Source organism: Lissotriton helveticus, chromosome 3_1, assembly GCF_964261635.1.
Source record: "Lissotriton helveticus chromosome 3_1, aLisHel1.1, whole genome shotgun sequence".
Classification (NCBI taxonomy): Eukaryota; Metazoa; Chordata; class Amphibia; order Caudata; family Salamandridae; genus Lissotriton; species Lissotriton helveticus.
The window spans coordinates 264,426,864-264,451,574 of NC_136061.1; positions in this window are offsets into that span (position 1 = coordinate 264,426,864).

A 24,711-nucleotide genomic window follows, 5' to 3' on the forward strand; every position below is an offset into this window, starting at 1 on the left:
CATGTGTGTGTAACACTTGGATAGAACGGCAACGGGCTGGCGTGATGAAGACTCACCCGCCTGATTGAAGTCCCGATATTCCGTGACACTGGATTGTTTGGATTATAGCGGTGCTCCGACGGCAAAACCAAGCTCCAAATTTTCCACCTCAGCCGAGGTTACGAGCACTCAGGAGTGGGTGCAGTCCAGAATGCGGCGGTGGCTCCGCGAACAAATTCAGCTCCAGAAGTCCCCCTCCCCCGCCAGGGAAGGAAGCGGTCGCACTCGCGTGGAGATTTTCAAATAGATTTTATTGCACAAACAACTGGACGCGTGTCGGCAGACGTGCCTTTTTCCTGTGTCAACCTTAACTACAAGAGTTGCCACCATTTAAAGCTAACAATCAAAATAATTACACATTTTTTTTCTGTGCCAATTCATTAACATAAAGGACGGACAAAATTCTCATTATGACTATGGCGGCCATTTTAAAGTGGTTTACTTAATAAGGAACCATTCTATCTCTTATAAGTTATTACCCCGCCATGCTTTTAAGTCATGTAATATGTCATCCATGAAAACATAAAAATAAACAATTAAGCCCTATGTGGGCAATGACACTCAATTTATAATGTTTGCAAAATTGAGCCCTATATGGGCGTAATGATGATATGAATAATACATTCAAGTTACTGAAATAATTAATTGATAGTTCTGTAAATCAATGATCTCATTTATATACAGATATTGCAACATTCCTAGCCATCAAGAACATGGAAATATTTACATCAGTATTGGCAGAAAGCGAAATATATATGTGTCATCGAAAACATCTATAGGGTAAGGTGTTATTATCCAAGATGTATAGAAAGTTCTTCTTCAGAATTAAGGCCAAATGGGATAACAGTGTGTAAATCAATAATATACCTCGATTCAAGCCTTCATAATTTCTGCAATCTATCGCCACCTCGGTCACTCACTGGAATATAGTCAATACAATAGAATTTTAACAATGATCGGTCACTATTATGAGCTTCGGAAAAATGTCTAGCCACCGGATAAGTGGGATCTCTATTTTCAATAGCCCGGGCATGCTCAAGGATTCTTTTTATGGCAGGATGTTTGGTACTGCCAACGTAAATTTTCATGCAAGGACAAATTAAACAATAAACACAAAAAGGTGTAGTGCAGGTTAGGAAAAATCTTATCTTTTTGATAACTTTTGTGCCTGGCAGTTGAAATGTTTTGACCTTTGTGCTGTCCTTACAGGCCTTACATTTGGAGCCGAAACGTTATGCTGAGGTGGGCCTTCCACGCTACTAAATAAAATCACTGCTCACCTGCACCCTGGGTCTTCCTCTCTTCTTCTGCGCCATTGGTATCCAGAATATGGGCTCCTGGTGAGAGAATGCTGAGATTGTGTTATATATATATATATATATATATATATATATATATATATATATGTAACTGGAGTCTCTCACAGAAGTGAATTGCATGCGCTCTCGGACAAGAAGGCAAGGGAGGGTCAAAATAGTTGATAATGCAGTTTAATGCACAACGCGTTTCAGCAAAGAAAGCCTTGTTCACGTGCAACCCCACACACAAAGACACCGAGTATAAATAAAGTTTTGCTGTGCTGTAGGCTCATAGTCAACAACAAGGTAGGACTGGCAAAAACTGGTTATATGGCAGACATGTTGGAATGGTCAAACGGAGTATACATCGTTCTGCAGTACCTGACTATTGTTCGGTGAATAATACACACAATTAATTGAAAATTCATGCAAATTACAAATCAATAATTACAATGGTGTAAATTCTAAACAGAACATATTTAGCGGAAAATCCATTTTTTGGGAAAAAACATATGTATGAAAATATCCGAATAACTACTCCTAAGTTAGCCCAGTGGCATGATGAGGAGAAAAAGAAGCACATAATTGCACATTTTGCAAGGAATGATTCAGTCTCAGCACTTGTCCCATTGGCTCTAGTGTGAATAACACATATATGTCCATGCAGACAGCCCGCGGCTGCAGAGCAATCTATGCAAGGTTGAAATCAGGCTAAATGCGCTGGAGAGAAACAACTCAAAGCAAAGATAGCAGCGCCAAATGCTGCATAAATTGTAAATATAAATATACTGGTTCAGCCTAAAAAGTAAAATACACTTTCATAACATGCATCTCTTCCACCAACGCTTGCATATCGAGATGTATTCGGTAGTCCCAAATTACCGCCCTCTAGTGGGCATAGTAATTCATTTCAATATAGTTCTGTTCATTTACTCATCAACAAGAATACAAGAATTATAATTCAAATTACATCTTTAAGTTTCGATTGGATGGATATAATTGAAACATGATAAATCCTAAAAATCAAAGAGGAGAAAATTAGTAACAACAGAGTATAAACAGATAACAGACTGTTAATAAGAACAATGGACAAATGTGATAATAATCAAAAGACAATGATGGGATGTGATATGGGTGGCCCCCCTGGGGAAAAACTATATAGAATGCCATATATATGCATACAAAATGTAAATCAACGGTATTGATCTAGTAGACACGTGAGATGTTGTGTAATACCTAGGTACAAATCATAGAATTAGTTCTGTAATTAATTGCCAAATCATGAAAATTGGTTCAGCCCACTGGAGGGCATGATGTAATTTGAATTATAATTCTTGTATTCTTGTTGATGAGTAAATGAACAGAACTATATTGAAATGAATTACTATGCCCACTAGAGGGCGGTAATTTGGGACTACCGAATACATCTCGATATGCAAGCTAAACATAAGTTGTTCAGACCACATATGAATCGTGTAAATCTTTATGTATGCGAAACTGTGACATAGATTACATCTGCCACCTGCCACACAAAATGAGAAATGTTAAAATAATGAAACGATAAAAAATGATTAACCAAAAGGTAAAAACTACAACTCCCGTCTAACTTCCTGTCAATCCAACAGGAAGTGAGATCACATTCAGAAAGTCACTGATGGGCCCTTCCCAATATAGGAGGGACAAACACTTTGTTTTACTAACCGTGAACAAGCGACGTTCAGTTGCGAAACGCGTTGGTTATTTTTTGCTATGCTGGAGTGATTACAAAGAAAATAAAAAGAAGATTGGGACAAACTTCGTGAGTGCCGACTTATTCTTCCTTTAAGGAGATTTGTGCAATAAATTCAAGCGGGGCTCTGCTTGGTAGTCGTGCACCGGTAAAAAGAGCGCCATTGGACTGGAAACTTGAGCCAGAATCGTGAATATATATATATATATATATATATATATATATATATATATATATATATATATATATATATATATATATTTGTTTTTGAATGGTTTGCAGACTAACATTTTTTATTCCATCTGGGGGTGGTGCATACCATACATACACTGCACTTCTGTTATGTGTTATCATTTTTCCCATTTACTTATTTCCAAGAAATGATTCTTTGATGTGTGATCCTGGAGCCTCTTTACACGGAACATCGGTTCATTTGTTATCATTTATATTGCTTTCAACACTGGTACCTATATTAGTCCTTTCACTATGTTTATCATTCAGAGAAGGCGTGCACTATTGGTTACTTTTGATTGTCCTTTGTTCATTACTACTATTTATATGCTTTGTTTGTTCCTGACGTGTTGTGTGAACAAGCTCTCGTGTAGAGCGAAACGCGTCACCTTTATTTAATAAATCGTCTTCCCTGTCATCCATTCCTGGATTGCTGATTATTGTGAGGCTATTGCTGTTTGCTGGGCGTGAGGCTTCTGAGGTCTCGACCTTTCGGTTCCGCTACTATTGAACGGGACCAGGACTGCTTTGTTATATATATATATATATATATATATATATATATATATATATATGGCTAATATCTCCCTCCATACTCAAAACAATCATTAGCTGATGGCACTATAAAAAATCAGTCTAGCAAGAGTGAAACATAGTGGGCGATAATATATATGGAGTGTGGTGTGCATGCCGTGAACCACAACTAATGAGTTTCAGTGGTTTTCCATAATTGAGGCAGAACCATAGCTGCGTTTTTAAATGTGTTTTGGCAGTGACACACACACACACACACATATATATATATATATATATATATATATTCTTTTCGCCAATCACATCTGTCAGAAATGATAGCCCGGACACTTCTTCTGTGCAAAAAATATAGATTTAATGGCAATAACAACGCGTTTCGGCGATTAAGCCTTGATCACGCTTAAGCGGTAAGCGTGATCAAGGCTTAATCGCCGAAACGCGTTGTTATTGCCATTAAATCTATATTTTTTGCACAGAAGAAGTGTCCGGGCTATCATTTCTGACAGATGTGATTGGCGAAAAGAATTTATTGGGACTGCTGGTGCCCGGCTCGGACCGCCCGCCGACAGTGCTTCTCCACCACCAGCACTCGTGAAGGGTATATATATATATATATATATATATATATATATATATATATATATATATATACACACACACAGCTTTCTCATCAATAATTTTACAGCAAATGTTGCAGTGACATTAATGATATCATAGAAGATGTCAGGAGTGATGTAATATGTGGGGTAATAAGCAGTGTATGGCAAGGGAGTGAGTTATAGTTAGCTTAGGGCACAAGTGGTAGTTACTTGAGATAACTTCAACTATAACTGCTGAATTTCTATGATTTTGTGCGTGTAAAATCTGAAACTGACTATAACATCTCCGTAACCTCTGTTTTTTTATTTAATTTCTACAGTTTTTTAATACTGTTTCTTAACTATAACATCCCTGTAACCTTTGTTTCTTTAAGTGAATTTATACCGTTTTTTCAATGTGATTTCCCAACCATAATGTCCCAGTAGCCCTTGGTTTATTCAGGGAATTTCTAGGCTTTTTTAACTCAAGGTAATATGTAATTACCATATGTTAATCCAACCGCCGCCGTACACCACCTCAAGCATGCAGCCAACCCCACGCCACGCATGGTCTTCGACCATGCACAGAGGGGGTAGGTGAAAGACCTGGCCTTTGGCTAGTCCCCCAAAGGCAGCCAACCCAGCAGGTGGGCATGCAGCTCCCCGGGCCAATTTTGGCACCTGGAACACCATCGTCCAGGGCCCAGCACATTATGGGGGGGGGGCACATGTCCCCCTCCCTGGCCCTATTCAAAGTGCGGCCTGTCCTCGGGGAATGGGGTCCCCAGGGCTAAAATTGGCCTGGGGAGGTGGGCCTGGGTTCCCCTTACCCATTAGTAAGGGAATGGGTCCCTGGGGCCAAAATCAGCAAGAGGAGCTGGGCCACGTGGTCCATGCCCCAGTTAATTTGAAAAGCTGGCCCGGGAAGATGGGATCCCCGGGGGCCGAAACTGGCCCAGGAGGGTGGCTGTGTGCCCCCCTCCCATTTTCTATAAAGGCCGGGCCCTAAAGAATGGCCTTGCCGGGACTAAAATCGGCTGAAGAGAATGGGGTGGCGCACAGCCCTCTTCCTTTCTGAATATCAGCTGGACCCTGGGGGATGGGGTCCCGGGGACCGAAATCGGCTTGGGGGAGGTTGAGACAACACACGCTCTCCTAGCCAAAATATATTTGCTATAATCCCCACCAGAGCTGGCCCACCTGGGGGATATTACGAAAAACAAGTGCGGGAGACTGTGCTTGTTTTTGGGTTTTTTTTGTTAGCTTTGCTGCTGAATCATTTAAACATTTAAAAAATAAAACATTTTTGGACGCAGCCGGGGCCCCTATAAGACCCCACCATCAAGACTAGTGGGTCAGGACATTCCTACACTGCCCCCTTCTGTTTTGTTTGTGTTTTCTGGGACTCTGGCTGAGTTCTTAGTTCCAAGATGGCAGCCACCACTTCCTGGTTGAAGTGGTGGCAGTCAATCAGATTTCACTCTGAGATCGGCTAGATCTTCGGGGCCCGCACCCCTAGATATACATACATCTTTTTTCTTTCATAACTCCAAAACTGCTGAATGGATGTACACCAAATTACAACAAAAAAAAGAAAAACCAAAGGTGGTGATGGACGGAGCGTTGACAATACAAACACTCACCCCCAGTCAACTGATCTGGGTTTAATCCATCACCGTTCTTTAGCTCACTCCGCCACCCCAGTTCAGACATGGCCATTTGCAAATCAGTCTGACCCTGTGCCTCATGGGAACAGTCCAGCCCGAACTGCCAAGTCATGTCTTCCCTGGACCGGAATCAAGCTTCCCAGGACCGGTTTCTGGCATTACAGCCGTCTTCAGCCGGGCTTGCTTGACTCTAGTGGCAAAGTGAGCAAGGGACTCACGTCTGAGCATACCCTGCCAACTTAGGCCGAACAAAGAAAAACCAAAGGTGGTGATGGATGGAGCGTTGACAATACAAACACTCACCCCCAGTCAACTGATCTGGGTTTAATCCATCACCGTTCTTTAGCTCACTCCGCCACCCCAGTTCAGACATGGCCATTTGCAAATCAGTCTGACCCTGTGCCTCATGGGAACAGTCCAGCCCGAACTGCCAAGTCATGTCTTCCCTGGACCGGAATCAAGCTTCCCAGGACCGGTTTCTGGCATTACAGCCGTCTTCAGCCGGGCTTGCTTGACTCTAGTGGCAAAGTGAGCAAGGGACTCACGTCTGAGCATACCCTGCCAACTTAGGCCGAACAAAGAAAAACCAAAGGTGGTGATGGACGGAGCGTTGACAATACAAACACTCACCCCCAGTCAACTGATCTGGGTTTAATCCATCACCGTTCTTTAGCTCACTCCGCCACCCCAGTTCAGACATGGCCATTTGCAAATCAGTCTGACCCTGTGCCTCATGGGAACAGTCCAGCCCGAACTGCCAAGTCATGTCTTCCCTGGACCGGAATCAAGCTTCCCAGGACCGGTTTCTGGCATTACAGCCGTCTTCAGCCGGGCTTGCTTGACTCTAGTGGCAAAGTGAGCAAGGGACTCACGTCTGAGCATACCCTGCCAACTTAGGGCGAACAAAGAAAAACCAAAGGTGGTGATGGACGGAGCGTTGACAATACAAACACTCACCCCCAGTCAACTGATCTGGGTTTAATCCATCACCGTTCTTTAGCTCACTCCGCCACCCCAGTTCAGACATGGCCATTTGCAAATCAGTCTGACCCTGTGCCTCATGGGAACAGTCCAGCCCGAACTGCCAAGTCATGTCTTCCCTGGACCGGAATCAAGCTTCCCAGGACTGGTTTCTGGCATTACAGCCGTCTTCAGCCGGGCTTGCTTGACTCCAGTGGCAAAGTGAGCAAGGGACTCACGTCTGAGCATACCCTGCCAACTTAGGGCGAACAAAGAAAAACCAAAGGTGGTGATGGACGGAGCGTTGACAATACAAACACTCACCCCCAGTCAACTGATCTGGGTTTAATCCATCACCGTTCTTTAGCTCACTCCGCCACCCCAGTTCAGACATGGCCATTTGCAAATCAGTCTGACCCTGTGCCTCATGGGAACAGTCCAGCCCGAACTGCCAAGTCATGTCTTCCCTGGACCGGAATCAAGCTTCCCAGGACCGGTTTCTGGCATTACAGCCGTCTTCAGCCGGGCTTGCTTGACTTCAGTGGCAATGTGAGCAAGGGACTCACGTCTGAGCATACCCTGCCAACTTAGGGCGAACAAAGAAAAACCAAAGGTGGTGATGGACGGAGCGTTGACATTACAAACACTCACCCCCAGTCAACTGATCTGGGTTTAATCCATCACCGTTCTTTAGCTCACTCCGCCACCCCAGTTCAGACATGGCCATTTGCAAATCAGTCTGACCCTGTGCCTCATGGGAACAGTCCAGCCCGAACTGCCAAGTCATGTCTTCCCTGGACCGGAATCAAGCTTCCCAGGACCGGTTTCTGGTTTACAGCCGTCTTCAGCCAGGCTTGCTTGACTCCAGTGGCAAAGTGAGCAAGGGACTCACGTCTGAGCATACCCTGCCAACTTAGGGCGAACAAAGAAAAACCAAAGGTGGTGATGGACGGAGCGTTGACAATACAAACACTCACCCCCAGTCAACTGATCTGGGTTTAATCCATCACCGTTCTTTAGCTCACTCCGCCACCCCAGTTCAGACATGGCCATTTGCAAATCAGTCTGACCCTGTGCCTCATGGGAACAGTCCAGCCCGAACTGCCAAGTCATGACTTCCCTGGACCGGTATCAAGCTTCCCAGGACGGGTGTCTGGCATTACAGCCGTCTTCAGCCGGGCTTGCTTGACTCCAGTGGCAAAGTGAGCAAGGGACTCACGTCTGAGCATACCCTGCCAACTTAGGGCGAACAAAGAAAAACCAAAGATGGTGATGGACGGAGCGTTGACAATACAAACACTCATCACCAAATTACAAAAGGCACTTGTCTGTTCCCAGATCTAGCTTTCTGCCAACTTTGATGTAATTTCATTCAGCGGTTCTGGCTGTAGTCGTGCTCAAAATGCCTAAGGGAAATAGCATGGGGAAATCACATTTTGGGGCCCCCCTTCTTCTGCACCCCTGATTGATGAATCATTCTGAAACCTTCCAAAGAACAACTGAACTGAGTGACAAACTACTTTTGACATTTTCGTGAAGATTCGTCAAAAGACACCAAAGTTATTGGCAAAACAAATAAATGCTTTTCCTATGTAAGCTAGGTCCTAACTATAACTACCTACTTACTTATTACCTATTTATTACCTGGAGGTTGCCAGTAGGTAGGTATAGTTACCACCTAACTTCCATAGGAAAGTTGCTTTTTGTTTTGCCGATAACTATGGTGTCGTTTGATGAATCTTCACAAATTTTTCAAAATTAGCATGACACTCAGTTCAGCTGCTGCGTTGAAAGTTTTGGGGTGATCCGTCAAGTGGGGGCTGAGAAAAAGGGGGGTCCCAAAATGCATTTTCTGAATGTTAATCCTCATGGAGAGTTTAGACACGGCTTCAGCCAGAATCGCCTGACTGAATTACACCAAATTTGTCAGAAAGCTAGGTCTTGGTTCAGAAAGCGTATTTTTGGTGATTTGGAGTAAATCTGTTCAGTGGTTTTCAAGCTATTAACTGAAAACCAAATTTGTATATCTAGTGATGCAGATCTTCCGTGGATCGACCCGAGGTGAATTAGCGGCTCCACGTGGCAAAACAAGGTTCGGATTGGCTGGCCGCAACTTCACAGAAAAGTTGTGGCCCCCATTTTATATCTCAGGAAACTGTCCCAGGGGCTTAAAACCTCTGTGAAAAGTACCTAGAGGGGTCAGGGTTGAGGTACCCTGACCCCCTGGGTGTGTTAGAAAGGTTATCAAAATTGGTACGGAGTTCCTCTGAAGTAATAAAGGATTGGGTAAAAGGAACCGATAGAGGGGTCCCAAATGAGACCGCGGGTGTGTGTAGGAGAGAGGAGGAGGAGGGGGAATCCTCCTTGTGGAACTAGTACTCTCACACACCTAGCAAGCTAGGTGTCATGCTTCATCATTTGAGTATGCCTCTCGTCAGGTCGGCGCTGCAATACCTGACGGGCACCCGGAACCGGGGCTCTTTGTCGGGGGTCTTCTGTTCCTGCCGGTTGGGGCAGTGGGGGTGAGGGGCTTAGTATGTGTAGATGTCAGGGGAAGTGAGTTAAAAATGGGTCAGTTTTTCATATCCAAACTTTATTCCGTAGGTAAACTGCCTAATTAAAAAAGTGGAGAGGGGCCTTACCTAGTCGCAATGTGCCTAGTTTTGAGGCCCCTACTCTAGAAAGATCAACATGTTTCGTGTCTGAGTGGTCAAAGAGATCTGGACACTTCTACAGGATCAAAATGTCATACTATCTACACTGGTAGGTAAGTGTAAAACTACATACCCCCTCTGTTTTCATAGTAGACCTATAAGTGGGATAAAAAACAACATATAAAGGGGTGTATAATACATATCATGGAAATACCCTTAACTAAGGTCACCAGTAATATCTTGTGAACAATTAATCTCTTTGATTATGTATAAGATCTATTAAAATAGATATTCCTTAAAGCATACACACAGATAGTTTCCTTAAACAAAGAATTATACTGCAGCCATAAACATTATGGCTCGAACATTTTTTTGGTTACAAAGGCATGCAATGTGCAGAATAAAAACATGTGAGAAACAGTAGTCAGGGCAAAGATGTCGTAGAACTCACCTAAACTGTATGCAACAGTGCATGCAACAGTTGCGGCGGTACAAAGGACTCCAAATGGGTTCTAATCATTGGTGATAGACAATAGCAGCAAGGTTATCATGATTAAGGGATAGCTTATAGCTTTGAAAAACGTCATAAAAACATCAGGAAACTGGGAGCCTTAGGAGTAAAAACAGCGTGTGCCTCACGATTGTTGGCCACAACTGCGCCGTGTGCTACCCACGGTGCCACCAAAATGAACAAATCAGGAGCCCAACCCCTAGTATGCACCCAGCATCGTGCTCGTAGAAGTGGAATGCTCGTAGCGTACTCCTAGTGTGGGGGGGGTTTGATAGTCCGTCTGGGTGGTGTACCGCCTAGACGCAGGGACGCTCGGGAGTTGCCCCAAAAGTAAAACCAACTCTGCATTATCTCACCTATGGTCCTTGAAGGGTCGGGTGTGTACTCACCAAAAAGCGAATCGCTTTTGACTGCTGCACCTACCCTGCCGCCGGCACCGGGATGGTAGAGGTTCGCCGGCGGTCAGGGCTAAAGTAAAGGCAGTTTCGTGTCACGTGGGCGCGTGGGCGCAGAGTGGTAGAAACTGAGGGAGGGTGCTGACACAGCGTGTGCTGAATGGTATCATGGCGGCCATGATGTAATGGGTTATAATGGGTTTTAACGGGATATCACCATAGAATAAATATATGGGTGCCTAGTCCCAATCGATGCATGATAGCAGAGGTAGTAATGTTGGGGATTTCTGTAGTTATATAATCCTGCTATCATAATGTGGTCTTTGGGAGGCTGACAGTGACACTTGTGAGTTGGCTCCCATTCTATGCCAGTAATTACAAAGTTTACCAACACACGAACAATGTTAAATAATATCACCGGGTCCATAGGGGGGGGGGGGGCGGGAAGGAGGGGAGAGGGGTAGGTAGTGTGTTATTGGTACACTGTGTGGTACGAGTCTCCTAAGTAAGGATAATGCAGTCTGATTTTGATTATTGTTTAAGCGGAAGCGGGTGATGCAGCCTATAACACCCAGGTAAGGTATTCAGGGGAGTACAAGATTGGGGGTTATGTACTAAGATACTGAGTACAACACTCTGTAGGTCTCCGTCAGAGGTGGTTTCAGTGTAATCATAGAGGTGAAAAGTGTTGGTTTTGAAGCGTTCAATTTAAGGAACCCCAGGGGATATCATCATTCAGGCCCCTGGTATCGGTCATCAGTCTGTGTACCCATCTCTGTTCAATCCTGAACAGGGTAGCTTTGGTGATGCTTGGGAAGGATTCAAGTATCGTCCAACTCAGGTCATCTGCAGTGTGTGGAGTATCTTTGTAGTGAGTATACATTTTAGTTGTCACTTTATGACAACGGATGTTGCTCCTGTGCTCAGTGATCCTAATTTTGATTTGGCACATTGTCATGCCTATGTACTTTAACCCACATGGACATGTCAACATGTAAATGCATTGTTTAGTGTTGCAATTTGTGTGTCTTTTTTGTGGTCACCTGAAGTTAGGCTGAAGAGGCAATTCTTTAGTCGCTTGTGTGAGTGGGCACACCACGCACATCCCACAGGGGTAGTGTCCAGTCACTGGCGGAAGGCCCCATAGAGTCCTCTGAGGGTTTGTATGTATTGGACGTGGTCGTGTGTGCACAAGTGAGTCCTTTAGATTACGGGTTCTCTTATATGCAAATCTGGGTTTCGGAAGCTGAAGTTCACCAGTGTTTAAGATCTCCCAATGTTTGAGGATTATCTTTTTGATCCTAGTGGAGTCAGGGGTAAAGGATGTCATACATGTGAGGCTGTCGGTCGGGGTCTTTGTGTGAGTTTCCAACAAAGCTTCCCTTGGGTTGTTTCTTGCCCTTTTCATTGAGTCTCTCACTTGTCTGTCAGGGTAGCCCCTAGACTTCAGATTGGACGCTAGGGTCTTGGCTTCTGTTTGATAGTCCCTGGCTGAGGTACAATTGCGTCTGATACGCATAAATTGGCCCACTGGGAGATTGTCTCTTAGCGTTTTTGGATGGTGGCTAGTATAGAGCAACAAACTATTGCAGTCGGTCGGTTTTTTGTATAGAGATGTTGTCAGGTTCCCAGATGTCAAGGTTATGTTTATGTTGAGGAATGGAATAGCTATGTTTGAGATAGTGTGGGTGAACCGTAGGTATTCATTAAGTCCATTAATCCACCTCACAAAATCCTCACATTCACTCATAGTGCCATGCCATAGGATCAGGACATCATCAATAAATCGTTTCCATAACCTCAGGTTATGATGATATGGATTGGTCTCATTGAAGATGTTGGATTGTTCGAAGTCTGACATCTAGAGACATGCTAGACTGGGAGCAAATGTGCTTCCCATCGATGTACCCTGGCTCTGATGGAACAACTGTTGTTTAAATTCAAAGTAGTTCTCTGTCAGAGCCAGGGGGCCCCATTCCATAATAAATTAAATGGGTGTGGGTTATCGCCAGTCTTGGGTATTAAGGGCTGTTTCCACGGCCGTTAGTGTAGCTCTTTGTGGAATATTGGTATACAGAGCCTCCACGTCAAGGGTGACGAGGAGGTCGATATCTTGTGTACTTGGTATGTCGCCAATGATCTTTAAGATATCTGTAGTGTCCCTCATGAATGATGGGGTGTCATCATTCAAGCGACTAAAGAATTGCCTCTTCAGCCTAACTTCACGTGGACACAAAAAAGACACACGAATTGCAACACTAAACAATGCATTTACATGTTGATATGTCCATGTGGGTTAAAGTACATAGGCATGACAATGCGCCAAATCAAAATTAGGATCACTGAGCACAGGAGCAACATCCGTTATCATAAAGTGACAACGAAAATTTATACTCACTACAAAGATACTCCGCACACTGCAGATGACCTGAGTTGGACGATACTTGAATCCTTCCCAAGCATCACCAAAGCTACCCTGTTCAGGATTGAACAGAGATGGGTACACAGACTGATGACCGATACCAGGGGCCTGAATGATGATATCCCCTGGGGTTCCTTAAATAGAACGCTTCAAAACCAACACTTTTCACCTCTATGATTACACTGAAACCACCTCTGACGGAGACCTACAGAGTGTTGTACTCAGTATCTTAGTACATAACCCCCAATCTTGTACTCCCCTGAATACCTTACCTGGGTGTTATAGGCTGCATAACCCGCTTCCGCTTAAACAATAATCAAAATCAGACTGCATTCTCCTTAGTTAGGAGACCCGTACCACACAGTGTACCAATAACACACTACCTACCCCTCCCCCATCCTTCCCGCCCCCCCCTTCGCCCCCCTTATGGACCGGGTTATATTGTTTAACATTGTTCGTGTGTTGTAAACTTTTTAATTACTGGCATAGAACGGGAGCCAACTCACAAGTGTCACTGTCAGCCTCCCAAAGACCACATTATGATAGCAGGATTATATAACTACAGAAATCCCCAACATTACTACCTTCTACTATCATGCATCGATTGGGACTAGGCACCCATATATTTATTCTATGGTGATATCCCGTTAAAACCCATTATAACCCCTTACATCACGCCCGCCATGATACCATTCAGCACACGCTGTGTCAGCACCCTCCCTCAGTTTCTACCACTCTGCGCCCACGTGACACGGAACTGCCTTTACTTTAGCCCTGACTGCCGGCGAACCTCTACCATCCCGGTGCCGGCGGCAGGGTAGGTGCAGCAGTCAAAAACGATTCGCTTTTTGGTGAGTACACACCCGACCCTTCAAGGACCATAGGTGAGATAATGCAGAGTTGGTTTTACTTTTGGGGCAACTCCCGAGCGTCCCTGCTCCTAGGCGGTACACCACCCAGACGGACTATCAACCCCCCCCCACCCACTACGAGTACGCTACGAGCATTCCACTTCTATGAGCACGATGCTGGGGGCATACTCGGGGTTGGGCTCCTGATTTGTCCATTTTGGTGGCACCGTGGGTAGCACACGGCGCAGTTGTGGCCAACAATCGTGAGGCACACGCTGTTTTTACTCCTAAGGCTCCCAGTTTCATGGCGTTTTTATGACGTTTTTCAAAACTATAAGCTATCCCTTAATCATGATAACCTTGCTGCTATTGTCTATCCCCAATAATTAGGACCCATTTGGAGTCCCTTGTACCGCCAGCAACTGTTGCATGCACTGTTGCATACAGTTTAGGTGAGTTCTACAACATCTTTGTCCTGACTACTGTTTCTCACATGTTTTTAATATGCACATTGCATGCCTTTGTAACCAAAATATTTTTCGAGCCATAATGTTTATGGCTGCAGTATAATTCTTTGTTTAAGGAAACTATCCGTGTGTATGCTTTAAGGAATATCTATTTTAACAGATCTTATACATAATCAAAGAGATTAATGTCACACAAGATATTACTAGTGAACTTAGTTAAGGGTATTTCTATGTTATGTATTATACACCCCTTTATATGTTGTTTTTTATCCCACTTATAGGTCTACTATGAAAACAGAGGGGGTATGTAGTTTTACACTTACCTACCAGTGTAGATAGTATGACATTTTGATCCTTAAGACGGGTCCAGATCTCTTTGACTACTCAGACACGAAACATGTTGATCTTTCTAGAGTAGGGCCCTCACAACTAGGCACATTGCGACTAGGTAAGGCCCCTCTCCACTTTTTTAATTAGGCAGTTTACCTACGGAATAAAGTTTGGATATGAAAAACTGACCTATTTTAACTCACTTCCCCTGACTTCTACACATACTAGGCCCCTCATCCCCACTGCACCAACCGGCAGGAACAGAAGATCCCTGACAAAGAGCCCCGGTTCCGGGTGCCCGTCAGGTATTGCAGCGCCGACCTGACGAATGGCATACTCAAATGATGAAGCATGACACCTAGCTTGCTAGGTGTGTGAGAGTACTAGTTCCACAAAGAGGATTCCCCCTCCTCCTACTCTCTCCTACACACACCCACGGTCTCATTTGGGACCCCTCTATCGGTTCCTTTTACCCAATCCTTTATTACTTCAGAGGAACTCCGTACCAATTTTGATAATACATCCAACCGGGGTACGTACGCTGGACCTCGTTAAACTTGCCCCTAGTCCCTCCCTTTGTGATACATGTGTTAGAAAGGTACCAGAAGGACCCATCAAGGCCAATATATTGCCTTATAATGATTTTTTTCTCAACACGCCGGGAATCCACAGATCCCTGTGATGCTCAGCATGACCCCATATGTGGCCCCTGTGCAACCGTGAATCCTGCTGCAGCTCATCAGAGGCCCCACACCCTTTTCTAACCACTCTGTAAGTGCGCCTCCTGGCACACTACTCCTTGGGGGATGAAGTCCCCTTGGATTCTGAGGGCTGTTGGGGGCTAAGAACCTTTCCTGTTACCACTAGTAAGTCCCACACAGCAGGATTGCTAAGAACTGGTCAGAGGTTCCCTTCGTACACCTTTTGGCAAACGCACCTCCTGGCGCACTACTCCTTGGCGGATGAAGTCCCCTTGGATGCTGGTATTTGTTGGGAGCCAAGAATCCCTCCTTTTACTACCAGTAAGTGCCACACTGTGGGATTGTTGAGCGCTCGTTGGTGGCCCTGTCCCCTTTCTCTACTCACTGTACAAACCAAGACAGCCACTCACAAACCCACTCACACACCCACACGGCTACTCACACACCAATACAGCCACTCGCACACCCACTAACAATCTGAAATAGGTACTCACAAAACCACTCACACACCCACACACCAATGCAGCTACTCACACCAACATAACCATCACACACCCAGTCACAGACCCATACAGCCACTCACATACTCATTCACCGACCTATACAGCGACTCACACACCCACTCCGAAAGGTTACAGTTAGGAAATAAAACTAGAAAATCCTTCAAAATTCACAAAAAAAATAAAGGTTACTTGGATGTTATAGTTAGGAAATCGAATTTAAAAAACATCAAAATTTCACTTAGAAAAAACAAAGGTTACAGGGATGTTCTAGTTAGGCTCAGATTTCACTCATATAAAACCATTGAAATTCAGCAGTTACAGATCCCTGAACTAACTATAACTTATGCCTCCACAATGCACTGCTTATGACCCCACATATTGCATCACTCATGATATGGTCAGTGACGTAACTGATGACATTTCAAATGAAGTCACTGATGATATAGTCCACAGAACCACTCACACCCCCACTCACACGCTTATACAACCTCTCATACACGCACTCACATACCCTCACAATCACTCACATACCTATTCACAAACGTTTACAACTAATACACAGCCACTTGCTCAGTAATACACCCACTCACCCACCCCTACAGCTACTAACAGAGCTACCCACTCACACATACATTCACTCTTTCACAAAACCACTTACAAACCCACTTGTACATCAAAACAAGCACTATCATGCCAAGTCACTGATTTATACAGCCAGTCGTACAGACACTAATTGAACAATACAGCTACTCACACACCCACTCACTTACATATACACCCACTCAAACAGCTTCTCACTAACCCATGCACCCAATTACACACCCACTCACTCACACATAGAACTACTCACACAGCCACTAAGTCACCGATACAGGCACACACAGAACCATTTAACCATCCATACAGCCACTAAAACACACAATCACCCACCCATACAGTGACTCACCCACCCGCTAACTCACCCATACAGCCACTCAGACACACACTCACCCACCCACCCATACACCTACTCACACACCCACTCACTCACCAATACAGCCACTCAGTCACTCACTCACCCATACAGAAACTCACACACCCACTTATTCCTCCATACAACCACTTACCCACCTACTCACACAGCCACTCCCACACTGATACAGTCACACCGCCACTCAGATGACATATGCTAGAAACAGTATCATTCATTAGTAGTACAAAAAGAATAGTAATTTAACTTATGTAGTAGCTTAGTGTATATCGTTAAGTCTCAGAAATATTTTCGAAACACATACTCACTGGATGAGGTCTTCAGTGATGTCATCAATGATGTTATCAGTGATGTCACTGACCATGTCATGAGTGATGTAATAATATGTGAGATCATAAGCAGTGCATTGCGGAGTCGTAAGTTATAGTTAGCTCAGCTGCTGAATTCCAATGGTTTTTGTACGAGTGAAATTTAAGCCTAACTTTAACACCCTGGTACCATTTGTTTTTTTCAGTGCATTTATATATAAATTTATATAATTAATGGGATTCCGTAGTTCCTGTATAATTGCTCATCTCTAATTTCTTTATAATCTGTGACTTGTGAAGCACCTAGCCGCCATTTATAAACAAATGACTACAGAACTCAACTGTAATAGCTTATAACAGTTGAGTTCTGACATCAGCATGCCTGCTGCCAGCACCTCTAGAAAAGGAGAAAGGCAGGTTATATCACGGAGCATAATTGAAGTAGCTGGTTAAAGCAACATAAATTAACAGTTGTTTCTCTTTCTTCTGCTCGATTTTTCTAGTTCACATTGACAAGCAAAAAGAAAATACTAATTTTTGCACTCCTCGGATATTTATAGAAAAGTTAGAATGTTCTGCCTATTTCTACACATTTCGAGATACTGCAGCTTTTTTTTATAAAAGAAAAAAAAAATTACCTGTATTGAACTGAGTTAAATATCTTTTTGCAACAAACATCTAATACGTTTTTGAAGTGTTTAATTTTGCACTAGAGGTTCTATTTTCATTTGTTTGCAAACATGCTTTCTCGCTCATATGAAAGAGCTATGCACCAAGGAGCTAAGTGATTGATGATGGTGTGACTATGCATTATATGGGACAAAGTACCCCCTGTAATACATGATAAGGATATTACAAGCCACCTCGGAGTTCTTTATCCTTGTAAAGGAACTGCTTACTGCCTCGCTCCTCTATATGGTTATAAAACTCCTCTGTGACTTGCAATATCCTTATAATGTAAAGAGGCGGTACTTTATACCATATATATATATTCAATGGAAAAAAATACTAAAACTTAGTTACAGTTATACAAAGTTAATTTATTTCTTCAATGAAAGCCCTGCTTACACTACATTAACCTTACAAATTCAAAAGTTATAACTATAACAGTTATAATTTTGCCACAGACGAAACATGATATAACTCATGCACCTCCATATACAGTGTTGGAAACTTGCTAGCCACACTACATTAACTGTCACTTGGAATTCTGCAAAGCACAGTGTTGTAATGAATGATGTAATTCGACATGTCATGAGTCTTGTTAGGAATACTATCATTTAACATGCTATAAGTGGAGTGGTGTGGCTCACTGGTTAGAGGCGGCAGACCCGGAAGCAGAGTACGGCCCGGGACCAGGGTTCAATTCCGTGGACCAGGGTCAGCGGACTCGATAATTCTTGCCTCGGTGCCTACTCTAACCAGGGATCACACTCGGCAACTCTGGGCATTAGCTTGCCTCATCTCCACAACGCCCCCCCACATACGCCGGGGATGCCTGGTTTCACCTTGGAGATACCCAGTAGGGACCATCTCACAGGGAAAGCCAGGACGGGTTCCCCAGCGGTCTACAGTGTGGAGAGACCCCATGTGGGGTGATTCATGTGCTTTACAAGACATCATTACATTACATTACATAAGTGATACCAAAAGCTATAAGCAGTGCATGGAAAGGCACGAGTTATAGGTAATGTAGTGTGGCAAGCGAGATCCCAACATCTGAATATCTAATTGGCTAGCTGTACCTCAGACAATTATGATACTAGCACCATTACAGAATGCAGAGTTCTGCCCCTGCCTCCTGAAGAAAAAAATAAATGAGTGCAGGAGAAGAATCTCCTTACCCCCCTTCTAAGTTGGGGGGGGGGCAACAGTGCCACCAGTGTTCAAATTCCAAAATAACAGATTTCAGCAAGATGTTTATAAACCTCAGTGTAAGGTTTATTACGTCCGTTGGTGAGAACCCTAGGGCTCCATGAACCCATACTAAGGAGTCTTGAACCATTGTTGTCCCTCCCCCAATGTTTGCAGACTCAATACTTGAGCCACAAACCCCATGAAAGGTCCAAGAGTTTGAAACCCCAATAGAACAATAAAAAGTTAATGAAGGGGCAGTCCCTTCTTGGTTGCTTTAAAGGCAGTCCGCAATGGAAGAAGTTGTCCATGGTGGGAACCAATCAGGGCCTGGCCCCAGTCTTTCTGTAAAATGTGGTACACTTTCTGTGTACAGGTCCAAAATATATGAAACCTTCTAATCAGACATTTCCATAACTTTGGATGTTTATGAATCTGAGGACTACACTGTAACTTTTTTCCTCACCTTCAGGTTTGAATTGTTCCTGATTTTAATAAACATGTGTGCTAGAATTCAGATTTTTGGAGTTGAAATCGTTACATTGCTAAGTGGTCCGAAAGAATAAAATCAGTTAATTCCAGTATTTTAACTGAGAAATATAATTCGTTTTTTTCCTAACAGTTCCAATTGCATCACTTTCAATTTGTAATATTTTCTGCTGAAATGAATCAAGTGCAGTGTATGACAAGCAACAGTTCAAATGTTTTTATTTTGAAGAGCTAGACTAAAAATACCCGTAACAATCATCAATATACATTAAACTCTTATTCAGTGGTGAAACAAACAACTGTAATCATACTGGTTAACCCTTTACCCCAAATCGTTAGTTCTATACCTTAAATCCTTAACCCTATGCCCTTACACTCACACCTACCTACCAGCTGCGACCCTTGCAGGTGAGAACTGGTGAGGCGGTGGGGCTGGGTGGGGGGGGTGGGGGGGGGTTAACTAACGACCACGAGGGGAAATCAATTATTTATTTAATTTTCCCTCTCGTGGTCATAAGTCGAGGGCCGGCAACATCTTTAAGATGTCCCTGTCCACAAGTCATGAACTTTCCTCCTCCCAGCAATCACATATTTCTAGCTCCTGCGGAATCTGGGCCCTGCGTGTTTCCATGGGACATGGAACCCCCTTTACTGTAGGCAGTAGAAGAAAGGTCAATGCAAGGAGGACTCGCTTTACTTGTCCTTGATCTCGGTTCTAACTGTATTTTCATTGGAGGATCAGCAATTCTTGCAGTACCATCAATTTAACTGGTAAATAGCTCATAGAGCCTGCTATCTTCTAACTGGCTATGAGTAAATATTGTTTCCCTGGACAAACTAGTAAAACTATGCCAATTACGAATATATTTGCCGACTGTATTGTTTGTGAGCAGTTAAAAAAGTAACAAATTCATTTCTTTGAGGAGGCAAGTTGGCATCTTCCTAAAATCGGTGTTTTGCTATCAAATAATTAGACAATATGATCAAGCGCTTCAGCGCCTCATCGGAGGTAGTAGGTGCTATATAAATGCAATTACAATAAATATGGATCGGTAATTTTTTTGAAAATCAGTAGGTCTGGTAGAATTCCAAAAGTGGTTAATTTTTATGCCCCCACAAAAGCTTTCTTATTTAAAAGAGACCGAAATATAGACATCCCCTTGCAAACTTAGATTTTGCTACACAAGCTGTACATGCATAAGGATAATATCAAGAAAGGCATTTCTGGTATAAAAGCAGCAATGACATCAAAAGTTAATACATAATCAGTGCACAGTGTAATGTAAAACTCGACTTTTTGAAGAATTGATCACACCGCTCCAATACTTTAGCGCCTTCTTTTCGATAATTATCAAGCGGCTGCATTCCTGCAACTCTTGACAAGTTATCAAATCCTAATTTCTAATTTAAATGCCAGCTTTAGCCTGGGATAAGCTCATTTTCATTTTGATGAAACATCACCTATTTAATGGAAGACGAATTTTCTGAAGAATAACAGAAAGCTCCACAGGTGCCCTAATGCCTGGCTTTATGGTATAATGATTTGAAATAAATCACCAAACGTGTAATCACAACAATAAAATAATCATGCAGTCAGATCATGGCCTAAAAGGAATTTGCTGGAAATATAGCATTTTAAATACACTGCTGGTTATCGCTGTGCATGGAGCACACTGACGTAGATTTATTTTATCCCTTTTTCTGATATGTCCTGGGAAAAGGGATAAAGTCTTCTGGGCTCCTGCCGCAGAGCAGGGCAGCCACTCAATTATAATGTTCAGTATATGTAATGCGCTCAGGCACTCCACGGCTCCAGCCGGTGCTGTGTGTGTTGTCTACAAGGACATTCCTGTTGGAAAAAAATCCCTTCTTTTTCTGAAGTGTGTTAAATGTTAGGGTGGATGTGGTTATGCTAGGAGCTGCCAATGAAAAATGGAAGCCCATCGGCCTAGAAGCATCTTTCACATCCTCCTCGCCCAGAGCTCCGCGGCATCTTTTGTCAGTGGTGGCTCCTCTGCTAAGGTGGAGTAGTGTCGCCTCACTGCTCTTTGAGCAGGAAAAATAAAATGATAACCTAGTTATTATCATTTTATTTTTGGCAGGTTCAGGGCTGGGTTAGGGTGGGGTGGGGCTGGAGGTACAGGGGGAGCAGTGGTTTGCACACTCCAAGTGCCCATGACTGCTTGCTTGGCCGTCTTGGCTTGGCCAGTCATGTGCACTTTGCACGTTCCCAACAATGGGGAACATGCCCAGGCCCAAAGTCCCCTTCTCAGCGCCGATCCATGGCACTCAGACCAGTCACAACACTGCATTGCAACATTGTGATTGGCTATGGGGAGCCTGGGTGGTTCCTGGACTCTAGAACCGGAGGAGAGACGTGGCCGGTGGAACCGGTAACTGTCCCCGCCACCCTTTCCCCCTCCACCCTCACTCCCTGCCAGCCACTACTGTTACAGGGGGAGAATATGTGCTCGGGTATATGAACTCCCACAAGGCAGTCAGGGCCACAGCTTCCAACTTGTCTAAAGTTGGCTTATTAGGTTTGGCAGGCATTTTGACTTTACAGGATATTACTATGGTATTTGCTTGCTCTCTTGATATCAGAAGCATTAAAAAAAGGCCTTGGTGGGACGTGGCTAGTGACCAGCGAAGATGGCCGCAGCTTGAGAGAGCCTCGGTGCTCGCTGGAACATTCCCCAAAAATCCTGTCATTTATCCAGCAGCTGCGCCACAAATAAATAATGGCGGTGGCTCTGAAGCGATCCACACAGCATATGCAGCATTTTTGACGACATAGACACGACCGGGGCCGACGGAGACTAAGGGTCGGAGCCACAGCCAAGGCCCAGAAGACGAGCCGGGACCTAGCATACTTTCCTGATCCGCCCGAGGCAGTAATGAGACCAGCCTAATCTGCGGTGGAGGTAGAGAAGCATCACAGCAGGAGGTTAGCGGAGCTGCGCGAAAGAAGCAGACCCGCTAGATGCGGAGGATGACTCGATGCACCATTGACCCGGCACCAGCTACGCAGCATGATCAAAGCAACGGCCGAGGGCGGAAAAGGGGACAAACGCACCTAGGTAGCGCTGGACTGAGCCTGGTCAAAGCCGTTGACGCCGCAAACGGGGCTCGGATGAACTCCTAACAACTTTCTGCAACCAGGCCAGCAGTGCCATCCCAGCCTCCACATAAAGCGGGATAGATGGTGCTCCACTAGCACGAGAGCCATATCAAGGGATACCGGAGCAGCTCTAAGTGATGGGGACAAAAGGACTGGGGCTGCCTTATATGCGCTGAGGGTTCCTGACTCTCACCGTGAAACGACATTGCGGCACCATAGTGGGCTGACCAGCTGCACTCGACTGATTGCTGGCATATAACAATGCAACGCTCTTGCTTCACTCGATTGTTACGAGTATCTGGCGGCCACCCATACAGGGAGCGACAAACAGAAAACTGCTGGCGTAGGGTCAGAACGTGGACATTTTGAAGAGCCGGAGGACCATACCAAGCCCCCCTGGTGGTTCAGAACTGGATAAAGGTGGGAAGTGACACGCAGAACATGAAAAGACGGTGACCCTCTGCTGACACCGGTTTCCAAAGACGGCGGTGGAGTAGGACTGGAAAATGGAAAGGCTGCACAAGGAGGTTACTCCACTTTGGCTGGCAGCGGCGAGTACTGTCTCCCCCACTCCAAGTGACCGGGCAAACCCCCCTGTGTTATAGGCACCATGAGAGGCAGAGGACAACGCTCGGTGCAAAGTAATCGATCTGACAAATATGCCTTTAATAAAGAACAGCCAGACACACCTGCTTTACCCCCAAGTACTGGAAGTAGCCTACAGACCTTACAGCCCAAAGAGATCACTTTGCAAGATGTGATGGCCACCTTACGGCAAATGCAAACGTCCATTGGCACTATATCCTGCGACAAAACGTTGCTACGAGCAGATATCTCTAAAATGAACACCAGAATGTCAGACGTGGAAACCACCACTGCAACTCTCTCGACTGACACAGCAACTTTGCAGCGGCAAGTGCGCCACCTGGAATTAGTAACCAAGCAGGTGGCAGAAAAGCTGGATGATCAAGAAGGGCGCTCGCGGCGTAATAATATTCACCTGGTGGGGGTACCTGAAAGCATCAAAGGGCTGGCATTAGATCTCTTCGTAGAAGACCTGGTCCAAACCCAACTACAGCCACTTGGGCTCTCCAACTTCTTCTCGGTGGAAAGACCCCATCGAGTACCGGGAGGAAAACCTAGACCAGCCCCCCCCCCCTCCACGACCTATTCTGGCATGTATCTCAATTTCAGGGATCGAGATACAATTATGCAGGCGGCCCGAATTGTTCCTCCACTACGGGTGGACAACTGTAATGTGACTCTCTACCCAGACTACACAGAGGCTGTGAAGAAGCAATGCCGTAACTTTCTAGAAGTTAAAAGAGAGATGCGCAATCGAGAACTTAAATACGCAATGCTCTTCCCAGCAAAACAAAGGGTAGAAGCAGAGGGAAAAAGCTGGTTTTTCACGACGCCAGAGGAAGACCAAGACTGGCTGGAGGGGTGGCGCTCAGCCAAAGGATCTAACCGACAAGGAGCAAAGCAAAGACAACAGCTCACCAAATCAGCCCTAGCAACAGCAGCAGAGACTGAAGTGTTGGCAGACACTCACCCAACTGCTAACGATCTCTCAGATTGATACCTCGCAGTGTAGAACTCAGAACCATGGGGTACACTCCACAACGAAGTTGCCGCAACATAGAAAGGAAATCCACACATCGACAGGAACGCAAGGCCTACACCCAGGAATTCAGTTTCACTGTGCGATTCTAGATCCTACAGGCTGGGGGGTGTACACTGCAAACAGCACATGATGGACCTATTGACAATTGAAGACTGGGTCAGACTATCTGATGGTGCAGTTTATTCGCAAAGGACTATGAAGAAACAAAGGGAATGGATGAGAGAAGCGGAGTAACTCACATCCCCTACGCAAGTACAAAGTTATGGGGACAAAGCACTCTGCTGAGTTGGGGTGGCGGGTAGTTCTAAAACCGCTGTGCAGGGAGGCAGTGAGGGTACAGTTAATGGGTTTCTTTTTTGTTCTAGTTTTACTCTTGATGAAAGGTGCAGTAACAGGGGTCACGCTTGGAGACAATACAGGGACTATCTCACAGACAATTCAATGCTAAATAAAAATTAATGACAACCATGTG